The sequence below is a fragment of the Caretta caretta genome, chromosome 3, assembly GCF_965140235.1.
Source record: "Caretta caretta isolate rCarCar2 chromosome 3, rCarCar1.hap1, whole genome shotgun sequence".
NCBI classification, from domain to species: domain Eukaryota; kingdom Metazoa; phylum Chordata; order Testudines; family Cheloniidae; genus Caretta; species Caretta caretta.
In genome coordinates this window covers 65546852-65565108 of record NC_134208.1, presented here as the reverse complement: position 1 = coordinate 65565108, position 18257 = coordinate 65546852, and the positions used below count along the sequence as shown (strand labels likewise).

General features: G+C 40.6%; 1 protein-coding gene across 2 annotated transcripts in view; it reads left to right on the top strand.

Moving 5' to 3' along the window:
• Positions 1-18257, top strand: part of ME1 (malic enzyme 1) — a 348457-nt gene that overhangs the window by 130144 nt on the left and 200056 nt on the right. The window lies entirely within an intron of this gene.

Genomic DNA, 18257 nt, shown 5'->3' with positions numbered 1-18257 from the left:
ACCAGGTCTCCAGGCTACAAAACCCTTTTGTATCAACCATGATTGCTCAGCAGATTTGACTGGGTTTGTCTACCTATAAAAGTGCCTTTCAGGAGTTGTGACCAGTGGTGAATAAAGTGACCCAAAACAGCCTTTTCAAAACAAAGTATTGTTTAATCTCAACACTACAAATAAAGCATAAGGGGAAAGGATTTTCAGCACAATGAAAAGTCTACATGTATATCTGTCTTACCTGTAGGCTTAGGTAGGCCCAGTTTATCCCAGACCCCTCTGGGGACTGGGGCTTCAGTCTGCTCCTCAGCAGTCTCTGTCTCCTCTCTGCCTTGTCCTTCAGAGACTGTCTTTTTATCCACCCAAATATTTTTGTTCCAGTTTTTTCCTGTTGAGCCAAACTATTAACATAAGAACATTAAGAATGGCCATACTGGCTCAGACCAAAGGTCCATCTAGCCCAGTATCCTGTCTTCTGACAGTGGCCAATGTCAGGTGCCACAGAGGGAGTGAACAGAACAGGTAATCATCAAGTGATCCATTCCCTGTCCCTCATTCCCAGCTTGTGGCAAACAGAGGCTAGGAGACACCCTGAACATTTCACAGTCACTATCACAGGTTGGTAATATATCCCTACTGCTATATTCTTATTAGTAGAGCATGGAATTACTATCCATAGGGATCCTATGGTACAGTTTGATTCATTTAAGATTTTTACTTCTTTTGATTCTATGCTTTCTTTCACATATAGTGCCACTCTCCCACCAGTATGACCTGTTCTGTCCTTCCGGTATATTTTGTACCCCGGTATTACTGTGTCCCAGTGATTATCCTCATTCCACCAAGTTTCTGTGATGACTATTATATCAATAACCCTATTTAATACAAGGCACTTTAGTTCACCCATCTTATTATTTAGACGTCTAGCATTGGTCACTTTTTAGCTATCTGCCATTACATGATGTAATTGACTGTTTCTCACAGGGTGGTGTGACAAAGTTCCTCCTCTGCCTTGCTGGGTCCTGCACTTATTGGCAGATTTTCTCGCCTCAGAGGTTCACTGCAGCACTCGGTTTGGCCACTTTTGTGGCTCAAATCTGCTGTTCACTCAGTTAGCCTCATCACTGGCTAGCATGGGGAAAGGAAGAAAAACAATCCTCGCGGTCTCTGCTGTTCCACCAGTGGATCGGGGAACAGGCCAGAGACCTTCCCCTCTGGGGGGAACCCACAGTCCAGTTCAACTCCTCCGGTATCAAGTAGGGAGTTGGAGGGATGGGGGGAACCTGGGCCCGCCCTCTACTCCGGGTTCCAGCCCCGGGCCCTGTGGATTGTAGCTGTCTACAGTGGCTCCTGTAACAGCTGCGTGACAGCTACAACTCCCTGGGCTACTTCCCCATGGCCTCCTCCCAACACCTTCTTTGTTCTCACCACAAGACCTTCCTCCTGATGTCTGGTAATGCTTGTACTTTTCAGTCTTCCAGTAGTATGCTTTCTCACTCTCAGCTTCTTGCGCCTCTTGCTCCCAGCTCGTTGCACGCACCACAAACTGAAGTGAGCTCCTTTTTAAACCCAGGTGCCCTACTTAGCCTGCCTTAATTGATTCTAGCAGCTTCTTGATTGGCTGCAGGTGTTCTAATCAGCCTGTCTGCCTTAATTGTTTCCAGAAAGTTCCTGATTATTCTGGAACCTTCCCTGTTACCTTACCCAGGGGAAAGGGACCTACTTAACCTGGGGCTAATATATCTGCCTTCTATCACTCTTCTGGGCTTTGCCCGCCCACTTCCCGGATCCCAATAGGATCACTCTCCTGTAGCCATCTGGCCCGACCCTGTCACAGTGGATTTGATTTAAATCACTAGTCAGGAAGACTCGATTTAATCATGGCTTTCTACAGAAAAGTGCATTCTTGTTGGTTGTTATAACCTTAATACATATTCTTCACAACTCGGAGATAGATGTAGGTTTCATTTTTAGAAGGTACACACTGTACATTTTTAAGTGATATAGTTTAAAAAATTTTCAGATTAGTTTTACAGCTATATCAGAGAATGAATGACTGTTCGGTTATTTCATTTACCAAAGATAACTGAAGCAGATATTTATGAAGTCATTGGGAGATGAACTATCTCCAGTTTAACAGGTTAATCATTAATATTTGGAGGATTTTCTTGCCATGCTGTATTAGGAGAACATCACCAGACAGACATTTTAATTGTTTTATTTAACTGAAACAACAATGTTACGTATTTTTTTCTTCAACAGCAAACACATAATATTTTAACAAAACAAGCATATGAATTTTTGAATTCAGTTAAACATTCAAGTTTTTTAAAATCAGGTTTGTTTTTGTTGAAATTGTTTTTAACTAAAATAGTTAAATGAAATATTTAAAAAATACAACAAAAATTAAATAGACTGTCAGCCAGGTCAACATGAAAAACTTAAAATATTGGCTTCTGCAGCTAACTCAGTCATCTTCACCTTCATTTTCCTGTTTGTTCATAATTTGGAAAAGAAAAACAAGCTTTCCTGCTTTTTCAGGACCCAAGTGATTTCTCAATTTGGAATGAATTAGTCTAAAGGAAGAAAACATTCTTTCTACACTGGAAGAAGAAGCTACTGCTGTTAAAAGTGAGATTATCACTTCAACAGTCTCTGAATCCAAGTGCTTAAGTAACTTCCACCAGTGAACTGGTGTGACTTTCTTAAAAACATCATCAGCAAACATATATTTCTTGAATGATTCACCCTTAGCTCTGAAGTCTATTATAGTTGGCATCATGGAGGGATGTTTGCTGGATGTCCATGTCATAGCCAACTCCTCTTCGTCAGCAGTTAAGGTTTGACCCTGGTACCAAGTATTGATAATATTTGCAAGAAAATGAGCTGAGATAGTGCTTGTCCCATTCATTTTTTTAATGCTTGTAATTTAACTCGGTCATTGCATATTTCTCTTTTTAAGATCTTACTTGGTTCCTTCCAAATTTCAACAGCATCAGCAATAAAACAGCTATTTCCCTGCATTTTGTTCAAGGCTACAGAAATAGGCTTCAGGGTACTCAGCATGTGTTCAACATGTCTCTTAAGCCCAATATTGAGAGCTTTGGCTGTGAGAGTGCCATCTATTTTGTCACGATTTTGTTCACAAACATCAGATTAGGCCAGTTCTTGATATAGTGCTCAAAACAGTCCACTCCTGAGTTCCATCGCATGTCTGGTGGGAGAGTTCGCTTGGTTCCTCCCACTTTTTTCAGAGCAGCTGCTGCAAAGTGGTTGTTACAGAGGTATTTTGCAATTTCAGCAACATTAGCCTTTATTTCTGGAACACTGAAGTCTTTGGCTAGGAGGTGCATCAAACGAGCACTGCAACCATATGATGTTAGCTTGGGACTCTCTTCTAAATAATTTCTTCTCGGATACATTTGCAGCATTGTCTGTGACCAAGCTGCGTATTAGACATTTGATTTTTCCCCCCACAGTTTGTTATAGCTGCTGCTTCTTGTAAGTATTCAAGTAAATGTGTGTGTGTGCATTTCCTGATGTATCAATTGTTTCTGTAAGGAAGACTTTTCCTTCTTCTGTTGTCACACAAGCACATACACCAGGATCATTGTGGACATTGCTCCACCCATCAAGACTCAGATTAACTACTTCACCCTCTAGACCTTTTGCACACTGCTTAATTTCTCTTTCATACACTTTTTCCAGCAATTTGCCTGCGACATCTGCTCTGTTGGGTGGACTGTATTCTGGTCTTAATGACTGAACCATGGTAATGAAGTGTGGGTTCTCAGTCATACGGAAGGGAGAGTTTGTTGCATAAACAAACCGGGCAATTTTTTCATCAATTACCTCTTTTTGTAATCTGCTGGTTCTTCTCACAAATTTATCTATGGTTGTTTCTGAATGATGGAGATTTTTTTTTCTTTTTGCTACAGATGATATACTGTGGCTATGTGACATGCATGATGTGACTGAAACACTATCCTTGGCAGATAACTGAAACTATAGAAAATGATGGTGATCTTGAAGGTGGATAGTCTTCAGAATCCTGTATGTTGAGGATGGATTCTCCTAAACAAAATAAGTCAAATGCAGTTATTTAATTATTATTACCATAGTGCTCATTTAGTATTACTCATTGCACTCACTGACACTCAGTACTACTTTAAAGGTGAAATTGTAAAAGGAAGATCTTCCTATTTCAGCTATTTATTTTGTATCACATCTGCATCTAAAATGATAGTACCATAGAGTAAAAACTATATTTTTTGCTCAAACATGAGAATTCAAGAATAGTCCAGAAGGAAGACAGGCAGTCCTTAAGAAAGAAGTATGAAATAAAAAAAGTTTACCAACTTGAAGTTCCTTCATGTTCAGACATGTCCCTTTCATCATCTTCAATGCAGCTTCCTCCTGAGAAGGAACACTTCTCATGATGTTGTTTCATTCGGACAACCAGGCCTTGCATTTCTTTGTTGCACTGTTTGCATTTTGCATGCATGCCTGTCTTACCCACAGGTAGAGGAACTTCATTAAAATATTCCCAGACTGGGTCTCTTTTACGGCCTGCTGCCATTATAGGTTTTCCCTTCTAGTGAGGGAATGGTATGATAGATCTCAAATCAATGAAGGTTACGTGCAGAAAGACCTCAAGACTTCTGTAATATGCTGGTCAAACAGTTTCACTTTTGTTTCTACTGCCTGTCCCTCCCTTCTCACATTGATCTCCAGACTTCTTCTCCTTGTCCAGAACTATTCCACCCCCAACAATCTTCTATTCATTGAACTTTTTGAAACTTTGCACTTTTAGAGAGAGGTAAGGAATTGACTCCGTGTACACAAATTTTCAGAGGAACAATAGGGTTGAGGTCTGTTATTTCTCAACTCTATATATTATTTATTTATTTTAAAACATTTTTTCTGTTAACAAGCATTTTATCTCTGGAGACACAAATCTACAGTTTAAGAACTGGAAAACTAAGCGTCTCTGGTGTCTTCTAGACTGAGCACTGAGTCCCATTGGGTAGATAGATTATTTAGGTTAATCTTTCTATACAGAAGCCCCTGGAACACCATAAGATTGGGTCCCTAATCCATGAACTATTGGAACTCATTTACAAAACTTTTCTTAAACATTACATGAATATAGTCTCATGCTATAGAATTAGAATTCATAATCCCTATTCGATGATGAGATGTCTTTGAGCTATAATGTATCTTAATTAAAACTATCTTTAGATAGGTTTTTTCCTCAAAAGGCATTTTATAAAAAAAATCTGATTTAAAGCAAAAAAATCCGATTTTTAAAAAAAAATCATTGATTTTTATCTACCCTGGTTTCATCAGATCCTACCTGTATTTTTATCTTCCATCCTCTCCTCCTTACTAGGACTTAGAGAATCTCCATTAATAGATCATCTGCTAAGGGATATCTCTGTCTGAACCACGTGCTCCTCTGCACCTGTCGGCTTTCCCCCAGCCCTAAGTTTCAAAACTGCTCGACGACCTTTTTAATTTTAAGTGCCAGCAGTCTGGTTCCATTTTGGTTTAGGTGGAGCTCATCCTTCCTGTATATCTCTCTTTCCCAAAAGTTGCCCTAGTTTCTAATAAATCTAAACCTCTCCTCCCTATACCATCATCTCATCCACACATTGAGACCCTGCAGTTCTGCCTATCTAACTAGCCCTGCGTGTGGAACTGGAAGCATTTCAGAGAATGCTACCATGGAGGTCCTGGACTTCAATCTTTTAACTAGCAGCCTAAATTTGGCCTTCAGGACCTCTCTCCTGTCCTTTCCTAAGTCGTTGGTACCTACATGTACCATGACCACAGGCTCCTCCCCAGAACTACACATAAGTCTATCTAGATGTCTCGAGATCGGCAACCTTCTCACCAGGCAGGCAAGTCACCACTCCTGGTCATTGCAAATCCAGCTATCTATGTTTCTAATGATTGAATCGCCCATTACTAATACCTATCTCTTCCTAATTACTGGAGTTCCCTCCCCCGGAGAGGTATTGTCAGTGTGAGAGGATACCACAACATCATCTGGAAGGAGGGTCCCAACTATGGGATCGTTTCCCTCTGCTCCAGTTGGATGTTTTCCTTCCCTGAGACTTTCATCCTTCTCAAAGGCTGTCAATCCGGTGGTGGGACCGTTCTTCTGTGTTTCGGAAAGTCTCATCTATATACCTCTCTGTCTGCCTTAGATCCTCCAGTTCAGCCACTCTCATCTCCAAAGCCCGTACGCAGTGTCTGAGGGGCAGGAGCTCCTTGCACCAAATGGACACATATGTCACCTGCCCATAGGGCAGGTAATCATACATGCTGCATTGGGTACAATAAACTGGATAATTCCCACTCTGTTGCTGGACTTCTGCCTGCATTCTCTTTTTACTCCTGAAGCTCGTTCCTTTGTTGTTGTTGGATGTGTTTGGCTTTAAGTTTAAAGAATGTAAAGTTTATCTAGCCCTGTAAACTCTCTCTCAAAACTCCCTTTAGCTGCTCCTGTTCCCTAGCTGTTGAACTCAGTATGGTGTGAGGTAAAACTTCAAAGCAATTGACGTGTATTGTCCATTAAATATCAGTCAGTGGAGCTATCTGAAGCTATTGTCCACTTTCCTGTGAACATGCAATCCACTCCTACTTGAATTAACCACTTGTAATCATATTGCAAACACAATAATAATCAAACAGTATAATGTTCATAAATTAGACAACATATCAGATCAAAAGAATTTTATATTTATAAATTGTTGCAGGCAGCTTTGATATCCTTCTCTTGCTTGCCTGTTGTTGTCCTTTATTATTATCATTATTACTTATCATCCATTAGTATGTAACTCCACAAAACAGTGAGGCATGTTCCCAGATCTCAAGAGTCTACAATCTATTATCTATAATTTTTTTATTCTCATGACTGGTGTTTTCTGCCTTTGTCCTTCATTTTGTTTCTTACCAGCACTCTGGTTTTGGTGATATTTGTTTGACTATAGATTGGAAGCGATAGAGGCCAGCTTGGTACTTTAAAGTCCACGTTTCTCTAGCTGGGGTCTTCCACATTGCTGGATGCAGGGTAGAGGGCTGGGATAAGGCCTACGAACCATTTAATTCTTCAAAATAGGGCCTTAGTGGGATATAGCTGGCTCATAGGCCTTGTGCCAATTTTCTGCATGGGGATGAATTTCAGTAGACAGGATTGAAAAAAGTGAGACGTTTAAAATTTGGGGTTATTATGAAGAACAGAAAATAATGCTGAACTGAAACAAAACACACTTTTCGTTTAATGGGCATGGTCATTCATAACAGTTTTTAGTACAGTATTTACACTTACAGAGGTTTGATCCACTTCCTCTGTGTACTTTTAAACACTAATATATAATGGATTGCATTACAGGAATTAAGGGACTAGCTTGTCTCTTCCTTGTAGGTGAAACATACAGGAAACTGGCTGGTGATGACTGAGAAACATTGGTGAATTGAACTGAAGCTGTTCTATGAACTAGTGTTTTTTAAGGTTGTTGTTTTAGGCAGCATGGGGAAGTTACCTCTGTTACTCTATATCCTCTTTATGAGTGTATTTGTTAAAATATTTCGGGTTATGAGAAAAGTTTGAACTTTGTTCTATTGGAAAATGTTTGAAATTTTTAAAGAAGTCTTAGTGAGTACCTCCCATTATGATAAGAGAATGAAAAAGGATGATTTCTATTGCTGTGATTCATATATCCTTTTATAAACTACATTTTAATGGAAAATAGACTAATGAGCTGTCACTGGAATAATCTCCACTCTAAAATATCATAAACAATATATTTAAACCTTTTTACTTTATCGTGACTAAACTAAGGGCCAGATTCTCTCATGTAGCATAGCCTTTTTGTACCACACTCCCAGCACAATTGGCCCTTGTACTGACATAACTGGCTCAAGGAGGATCACCTCCCGCGATGCTTAGCTGGTGAAAGGGCTCTAATGTCAGTCCCCTTCCTTTCTCCTGGTATGACTGAAGGATAGGGGGCATGTCTAGGGTGCTCCTGTGCCATGCTGGTCCTTGGCTGTAGTTTCAGTCTCTCTTGGCTATTTGCAGTTGGCATAAATTAGAATACTTCTCTGGCTGCTTTAACTTGGTGTAGTGGACCAGTCCTTGACAGAGGCTGTACCAGGATCAAGTAGGTGCAAAGGTAAGTTTTAAGCCAACGTTGCGCATACACACGCTAAACTACTCTGTGCAGATCAGCAACACCCCCAGGGTCTGGTCTAAAAAGAAGTTTTTTATCTGAAAAGTAATTCCCACAACAAGCTTAGAGCCAGCAATTATTAATTACTGCCAAGATGAGTCACCTTTGGAAGCCCCAGTGGTCCCAGTCTATACTGTCCCTCAAGGAAACATAAATATACATAACTCCCTTTAAGGAGTCTGTTTAGTTTGGTGGGAGTCTCCGTTCAGTTTGTGAAGAGTGCATTAAATTCCAAATTTTAGAATGTGTGTTTACAATAAAGACTTCTAAACTAGGCTGGGCTCAACATGGGTACAGGAGAATTCTAGGAGCTTGATTCTGCCCTTCCTTTGTTGTTGTAGTTGTTGCTGCTGTTATTTTTAAGTGTCTAATTAGAAAGCAGCTGTACATATGCATGCTAAAAGACCAGCAGAATTTATACTGTGTATTTTCCTCCACCCTTTTTTAAAAGCAGATGTGTCCATGATGAGGGTTTCCCTTCCATATCCTGGCAAAATATGGTCAATATTTAACTACTGCTTCTACCCATGAGTTAGTACTTCTTAATTTGAGTGTCCACCTTGTTGTGGCCTGTCCACTCCAGAGTCTCATTCCTAGTCACTTTTCTGCCAGAGATGACACGCTATAGACAAGTATAGAAAGTGTCTTATGCTGCTTATCAATTTGACACAAAATCTTTATCTGACATTCTAAATTAGCCAGTAAATATGCTGGCATGATTAATAAAACATTTAAACCAGATTCTTTCCCAGCCCTTTTGTGCTGCTCTGGCAGCTCAAAGGGCCAAGAAAACAAAGCCATTTCCTATCCTGCATTGTGGGCAGTTCCCAGCAGTAGAGCCAACATTGGGGTGGGGGTGGGGTCATTGCAAGAGCACTACTGCTCTGTGGCAATTCCTGTCCTGGCTGATGGATGACCCTTTGAGTCTAGAGCTTGATGAACATTTTCTGACAAATGTTTCATGAAAAAGTGCCGGTTTGTTAAACCTGAAATGTCTCAGAAAGCAAGTTGGGATTCAGCAAACTTTTGTTGAATCACAGGCAAGATTCCACTGGAGCCCTGCCTGGTTCCCTGCCAGGTTGCCTGGTGGACTGCTGGAGACCTCAGGCCTTCCAGCTACAAGCATGTCAGTTTGAGTCTGCAGCTCTCAGTTCCAGCGAGCATATTTTGTTTCCAACACACCATGTGTCAGAGGATTTCAAGTTCATAATAATTTTGAAAAAATTGGTTTTGATCAGATTTGAAATGAAATTAAATTTTGAAATCTTGAAATTTCTCACAAACCAAAAATCCTGAATTTTGGTCAGCTCTTCTTGGGAGCTGTAGGCAGTGGATTTACTTAATTGCAGCCCCCAGCCTCCTTAAAAATGTTCTGGAACTGTACTAGCATAAACTGGATTTAGGATCATGGAACTGCAACCTGTTTGTGCCCCCTCAAGCTGCACCCACTGATTTTTGGGTACAGCAGAGTATCAAGCCCGATATGAGAATTCTGCCATCTCTATTATCACTTCTTCATTTACCAAGGAGATGAGCAGGGTGTAAATGCTCTTTGTACACTTCAGCCTCATTTCACTTGCCCTTCATGTTCCCCCTTCCCCCCCTTTTGTATTCTCTGTTGCCCTTACTCACTCTCTTCTGTGTTTTCTCTCCCTTTCTTTGTCTTTTAGTTTAGTTAATCCCTTCCCACAGAACCCCACCTGAGAAATGAAAAAAACAAAACAAAACCATAACAAAAACTGTGGTACTAAAATGACATTTGCAAACCATTAGTCTATTCACTTTGGTTGTATGTTATAGCCTTACTGCTTGATGCTTTGTCTTGTCTATAGTGTAAGCTCTTCAGGGGAGAAACTGCTTAGTATTCTGTGTTTGTAGAGTGTCTAGGTCTTGGTCGGGGTCCCTTGTCCCTGGAATACAAAAAATTGCCTGTTTATTATTTTTATCATATTTATTTCTGTTAAAGATATAGAAATAGCATGTCAATATGATATTTAGCCAGGAGGTATTCCATTGTTGTACTTGGAGTTTCAGCATTTTGTGGCATATCATATAACTGGTTAAAAGATAGGAAACAAAGGATAGGTGTAAATGGTCAGTTTTCAGAATGGAGAGAGGTAAATAGTGGTGTCTCCCAGGGGTCTGTTCTGGGACCAGTCCTATTCAACGAATTCATAAATGATCTGGGAAAAGGGGTAAACAGTAAGGTGGCAAAATTTGCAGATGATACAAAATTACTAAAGATAGTTAAGATCCAGGCAGACTGCGAAGAGCTACAAAGGGATCTCTCAAAACTGGGTGACTGGGCAACAAAATGGCAGATTGCATTTAGCAACATTAAATTTCAAGTAATGCACGTTGGAAAGTATAATCCCAACTATACATATAAAATGATGGGGTCTAAATTAGCTGTTACCACTTGAGAAAGAGATCTTGGAGTCATTTTAGATAGTTCTCTGAAAACATCCACTCAGTGTGCAGTGGCAGTCAAAAAAGCGAACAGAATGCTGGGAATAATTAAGAAATGGATAGATAAAAGTTCAGAAAATATCATGTTGCCTCTCTAGAAATCCATGGTACACCCACATCTTGAATAGTGTGTGCAGATGTGGTTGTCCCATCTCAAAAAAGATATATTGGAATTGGAAAAGGTTCAGAAAGGGGCAACAAAAATGATTTAGGGGTATAGAACGGCTTCCATATGAGGAGAGATTGATAAAACTGGGGCTTTTCAGCTTGGAAAAGAGACAGCTAAGGGGAGATATGATTGAAGTCTATAAAATCATGACTGGTGTAGAGAAAGTAGATAAGGAAGTGTTTACTACTTCTCATAACACAAGAAGTAGGGGTCACCAAATGAAATTAATAGGCAGCAGGTTTAAAACAAATAAAAGGAAGTATTTCTTCACACAACGCCCAGTCAATCTGTGGAACTCCATGCCAGAGGATGTTGTGAAGGCCAAGACCATAACAGGGTTCAAAAAAGAACTAGATAAATTCATGGAGGGTTAGGGTTAGAGTTTTCCACTCTGCTGTGGGCATGAATCAGGGTTGTGTACTTGAAGGAGGCTGTCTGCTGTAGTACTCCATCTCGTTTCTTGCAGTTGTTGGGAGGTGTGCAGTGAATGAGGCAGAGGAAGGCAGTAAGGGAGAGTATGATCTGATGATTAAGGTATTTGAATGCCGCCTTGGAGAATTGGATCTTTTCCTGCCTTCTGCTATAAAATTCTTATGACATGCGAGGCAAGTCGTTTAAAATAAATTTTTCAGAGGTGGTCACTAATTGTATGGTCCTCATTTTGTGGGTACCCAACTTGAGATTTTAGGGCCTGATTTGCAGAAGTACAAATCTTATAACTACAACTGAAGTTAATGGGAGCTGTGCTTGAATATATAAAGTGGTATAAAATGCTAAGTACTCTGAAATATCAGCTGCTAGGTCTCTCAAATTGGGCACCCAAAGTTAGCAGTAACTTTTGATCTTAATCCCTCTTTGTATGTTTGCCATCTGTAAAATGGGGATAATAATACCCACTCATCTCACAGGAGTGTTGTGAAAATAAATTCTTTACAGTATATTATAGTGACGATACAGCATATTATAGATATTATAGTGATGAATGCCATAGAAAAGCCCAGGAGGAAATTAAAATTCTGTCTTCTGAGCAGGGTTTGAGCAGTGTGCATCAGATAAGGCATGGGAGAAAATAATGAGGAAAAAATAAAATATCAAACAGTTGCTTATTAAATTCGCATTGTCCAATCTGTGGACTAAATGAGGTGGGGTCCTGTGGAAAAAATAGTATTTGATCTTATGATTAAAGACTGTATCATAATCCATAAGCACAAGGGGGGTGAATTAAGGTTTCACAGGTTGCCTTAATTCTGGTGTGTCCTAACTTTTCAGTGCTTGACTTTGAAACCTTAATAATGTTCTTTTAACATAGTTTTTTGTGTGCACTCAGTTACTGAGCGTCAAATCCTGAACCCCTGTTACCTTTTGTTAAGGCAGTACAATAGAATAACATATGTGCTGACTCTTCACTATGCTGCTTGATTCTGAAGACAATCATACCCAATGAGCAAAGAGTTATGTAGATTTGAATTTGCTTCACAGGTGAGTAATGCAGAACTAATCAGGGAGAAGAGTTTATTGTACAAATGAGCTTCCAACCCGCAATCAATGCTCCATTGATTCTGACCCACCCTACAGGGCTCACTGAGCTATTGCGAGGAAGGAGAAAGTGGAACGGGAATGTGTGCACTGTTGGTCCACAGGGCAGTAAGGTCAACAAAGAACTGGCTAACCATATGGTGCTGCTGTTCCTCTTTGTTTCTAGCTGTGACATTTAATTAAGAAGGCTAAAATACATAGTTTCCTAATATTATTTTTCCCTTTAAACAATTGCTGTAGTAGGTTCAGGTAACTGTATTATGATATGGGTTGTTAATGTGGGGATGCAAGTGCTGACTGAACACCTTGGCTGATGAGTCAACATCTACGTTCAAAGGATAGAAAAAAAGTGGTTAAATAGCCCAAAGGTGTCTGATTTTAAACAGTATTTTCAGAGATACTGGGCTCTGTCCGAAAAGTGGGCCATTTCCAGCACAAATCCAGGTTTTCTTACCCCCCCACCCCCCCTCCAAAAACCACACACACAAACTCACTCTCCTGCTGGTAATAGCTTATCCAAAGTGACCACTTTCCTCACAATGTGTATGAAAATCAAGGTGGGCCATTTCCAGCACAAATACAGGTTTTCTCACCCCCCCCCCTTTTTTTCAAAAAAACACACACACAAAAACTCACTCTCCGGCTGGTAATAGCTCATCCAAAGTTACCACTCTCCTTACAATGTGCATGATAATCAAGGTGGGCCATTTCCAGCATAAATGGGTTTCATGCTGGCAGCATTTGAAGCAAACTCTCAGACCTTAATATTGCTGGATTCCTTTTATCTGGTGTTACAGCTACATAGTGGAAAAATTTCTAATATTCCTTTCTCAGATGGTAGCATGAGGATAACTGGCTGCAGGATGAAAACTTCTCATTTTTTTTCAAACTAGCCCACATTTCTGGGAACTTCGAGCAGGGTTACAACGTATATGCTTTTCTGACTGAATGTGTCTCATTGAGGATGGCAAGGTCTCTGCTGAACTGCATAGTTAAGAGACTGTTGTCCCTTAACAGACACAAAGGGAACTGTTAAAACAGTTTCAACCCTAGCAGTATGCTCTGAATATCCCCTTATATAGCGTTACATTAATGTAAAACTGGTTTGCGATCAGCATTAGACTTTAAAACTAACTGCTTGTGGAAGAAGGTGTTAGAGAAGAGTGATTTGGGGAAGAGGATTCTGGAAAGTCTGAGAAAAAAGGGAGATGAGAAAATCACTGAGAAGAAAAGGAGAGAGAAGACTGAATATAGAGCTACAGAGACAAGAAATGAAAAAGACAAGAGAAAATTCTCTCTCTAATACCATGGGTATCTGGACAGTCAGAGAAATGCTGCCTTCAGAAACAAGTGGAAAGAAGCAAGAAGGAAAAAAGGGGAGAAAAAATGTTGGGGTATGACTCTTATGTTTACATTTTGATCCCTATTTGTCATTGTTGTTTGGATGCTGTCCCACTGGAACAGATTTCTAAAATGAATACGGCATACTTCTGCAAAGTTCCTTACAAATGTTTTAACAATGTCATCGGTTAAGCACCCATACTGCTTTTATTTCCCCCGTCAAGGAATCCATTCCAATGAGACCTTGCTCCACAGATTTTGAAAGGTCACTTTACCACTCTGGGCTGGATTCAAGCTCTTTAGAAAATCCATACAGCTTTTTGCTTCATTTAACACAGAGATGTTAGGTCAGTTTAAGTCTAAAAGAAGGATGGCTGTACAGCTCTTTTCTTTGGTGTTCTTATACTCAAAAGTAATTTTAAACTCCACGATGCTTACAATGCTTAAGCAATACTAATTGGCCTTAGGTGATTTATAAAATGGACACAGTAATTTACAAGTTTTACAAAATAACAATGTCTGTGCTGTGCATCACAAAACACAAACAAGCCAAAACCTTATGGGTTAACACATGCAATACTAACTCACAAGCTGCAGATTTCTTCTCTATCCTGTATTTTATTGTCATGTCTTACATTATGTGTCCTTGGTTGATTTTTGAATTTATTTGTTTTTTGTATTTATAAATGCACACAGTTTTGCCTGTTTTTCCTATAATAAGAAAACAAAATGTATTGTATCTTTCCTTTGGTTAGGAATTTTTGGACTTAAGCAATAGTGTCAGGTCAATCAGATATATACAGTATGTTCAACATACTATGATAATGTGTGATATAAGAATATATAAATTTCTGTTTATAGAAAGATCCTTTTAGCTAACAGTGGAGATCTGTGGTAGAAGTAGTGTTTGCAGAAATTTTGAAGAAAAAGATAAATTAATTGTAACTAGAGTAGCATGTATTGTGTATGTCGTATATTGACAGATCTTCTAAAACTTTTTAAAAATTAAAGTAAAGCAGGACTATGAGAGACCTACATTGTGTATTTTTACTGGCAGGATTTTTCTGTTGACTCATCCTGTTAGTAAGTATTAAGTTGCATGGAACCATTGGTAGATATTACTGAGGCAGTGGGGCTTGTAAACTTGACTCTGAATAAGGGAGTGTCTCTTAGAGCAGAGAAGGTCTAAGCTGGACAGTCATCTAGGAGGAACTCTATGAGCTGCAAAGGCAGGGGATGGAATTTGTTATACTGTTAGGTTTCAGAGTAACAGCCGTGTTAGTCTGTATTCGCAAAAAGAAAAGGAGTACTTGTGGCACCTTAGAGACTAACCAATTTATTTGAGCATAAGCTTTCGTGAGCTACAGTGCTGTAGCTCACGAAAGCTTATGCTCAAATAAATTGGTTAGTCTCTAAGGTGCCACAAGTACTCCTTTTCTTTTTGTTATACTGTTGTAACCCTTCTGCCCGTCAGAGTTGGCAGCAACAAGGGCCGGGTTCAATATCTAGGGGATTCATTCCAATAACACAATGCAAACCGGCTCGAGTGCCCACCCAGTGACCTGGGACAAATATATACCACCCCCGCTGGGCGCCTCCAAGAGGCAATACTTCCCCTCTCGCAAGCACATAGTCTGAGTGTAGCAAAAGCCTTTTAATATCAGAGAGAAACAATATGGCATTATGTTGGGGAAACACCACCAACAGGATTCGTAATACAACCCATGAGCAAAACCCCAGCCCAAGCAAATTGGGGCATGCTCTTTCCCTTTGGTTCTTGAGTCCAGCAACCCCAAATCACCCAAAGTCCCAAAAGTCCAATGACCCAAAAGTCTCTTTCCCTGGTCAGGGGAGCCCCAGAGTTTGAAAGTTTATCTGCAGAGCTTTACCTCCCAACCTGGGTGGAGATGGGGGGGGGGGAAGAGAGGTAAGGGGCACCTTACATGATCTGAAGCTGACCACCCCACAGCTCCATAGGCCTTCGCTCCGCTCCGCCAGCCGCCCCACGAACTGCTTCGCTCAGCTTGGCTCCGCTGCCCACCAGCAGCTCCCACCGTCCCACAAACTGCTCCACCAGCCGGTCCACGAACTGCTCCGCTCCACATCCCACAAGCAGCTCCCGCCGTCCCACGAACTGCTCCACCAGCCTGTCCACAAGGCACTCCAGCTGTCCCACAAACTGCTCCACAATATATCTTCAGGCTCCCCCACTACTTAACACAACACTCAGTGATTTCAGCTCTTAGTCAGTTCAGCTCTTTGGTGAATTCAGCTTGTAGTAGGGGAGCCTCAGTGCTGGTACACCATTAGCCCAAAGTGACCTCAGCAGCCTGTAACTAGACTCCTAATGGAATCAAAATTAGCTCTGATATTCCACAGTGGAGAGAGGAGGAAGTGCAATTAGCATGTAAGGCCCTCACCAAGGGGCCCATGCCACCAAGTATTAATACTTGTCCCCAGCCTCTCTCAAGTCACAGAGTTTTGGAACCCATGACCCTTGCCTAGCGAGTGCTACTTAGTTGATGGTGAATCCCTCCATCATAACAAAAGGCCAAGTACAGTTCCCAGCACAGTTCCCATAATCAGGGTAATAACAATTTATTCTTCCTGCCCCAATAACAGAGACACTGGGGATCCCACAGCAGCCAAAGTGACCACTTGGGCAGCTATGGCCTCATTCTAGGTGGGGTGGGTGTGCCTATGCAAATGAGATCGGCCCCTGAAGTTCTTTTCCACAACTTGCCACACCTCACCACCAGATGTCAGGGTGGAGCTCATCCTGACACTGCTTACACTGTTATGAGTTTCTTTGTAAACAAATCCAAACAGTAGGAAGGGACTGATTTTTCATCTGATAATGCATTGACTATATTTTGGAACAGAGTGGAAAAAGTCACTTATTAGTCACCCAAAGCACAGTGAAACCTGCATGTATAGAGCACCTGAAATACTTATTCCCCATTTCTTAGTCAATATAATGCATCCTAGGTGCTTACCATATGTAGGATCGGCTCTAGGCACCAGCAAAGCAAGCACGTGCTTGGGGCGGCACATTTCCAGGGGCGGCGTTCCAGCCATCCTTTTTTTCCCCCCGGCTCCGCTCAGTCAATCAATGAGACCCTGCATTGGGCAGGGTGGCGGGCTCAGCGCGGGGGTCCCGCCCTGGTCCGCCCCCTCCCCCTACGGCTGGCCCACCCCCCAGCCGTTCTGTTGGTTACTGTCCCCTCTGCAGAGGTGGGTCTGGGTCTGAGATTGGGCTGGGGGCCCACGGGTGGGATGTACAGCCCCGAGCACCTCACTCCAAACACTACTATAGCATTACACATTCTTTTAACAGTACCAGTATCAATGGCTTCTGGTGAGTGCAGTTTCTCAAAACTGAAATTACTAAAATTTATTTGAGGTCCACCATGTCTCAAAATTGTTTGTTACGACTCGCATTAATTTCAATTGAAAGTACCATTGCAAAAAATTTAGATTTAGATTTTCACTGAATTATTAAAAGACTACGCAAGTATAAAAACCATATAAATTCTTTTAATTTATGAGAAACTGGGCACACCAGAAGACACTAACGTTTTTCATTACAGTGTATAGTTGAACCCAAATTGTTTGTAATTGTGATTTTGTTAAAATTAAATGAATACACTAGTAGGAAATTGTTTTATTTCAGTAACTACAAATTCTCTGTTTTCATTTTTTAAAAATTTTAAACAGTCAAAACAAAACATTTCAAAATGCAAACGTGTAAAAGCCAAAAAAAAAGGGAGGGGGCCGCCAAGAATTTTTTTGCTTGGGGTGGCAAAAAACCTAGAGCCGGCCCTGATCATTTTGATGGATCAGTGGAACACGTTTCATAGTATATTTTGGGCTATAATTGTGTGGGAGGAACTTGATCTAAAAGGTTTAAATGTTTACCTGATAGTATATAATAGGTAATTGTCCCAAATATCTTAAAGGGACAAGGTGGGTAATATCTTTTATTGGACCAATTTCTGTTGGTGAGAGAGACAAGCTTTTGAATTTACACAGAGCTCTTCCTCAGACCACATCCATGATGGTGGATCCCTTTGCACCCATGAGAACTCCAGTGAAATCTGTGAGGTTCCATTGACTCCTTATGGCCATGGGTCCACTTGCCTGGAGGTGGCAGTGGGACTGTGAGACCATGTGCAGTAAATGTTTATATAGTTTTTCTTGTCTCTGTAATAAAGACAAATTTTATAATAATTTTACCTTACTCCTGTGTAATTTGTATTGAAATCTGTGTAATCCTGTATAACTTGTGTTGAAATCTTCTTTTTTGTCATTTTCTCCATGGTTTTTAAAAGTGAAGTCAATGAGACTTCTGCTGTTGTCTTCATTAAAGCTAGGATTTCACCCGCTCTCTCACATGGGTTATGAGATAATACTGCATTTCTTATGTGCATATAACTCCCATTGCAGCTGAGGTAATTTTGAAAAAGGGCTGTAGGATGATTAAAAAAAATCAGTGAATAGTGAATTAAAAT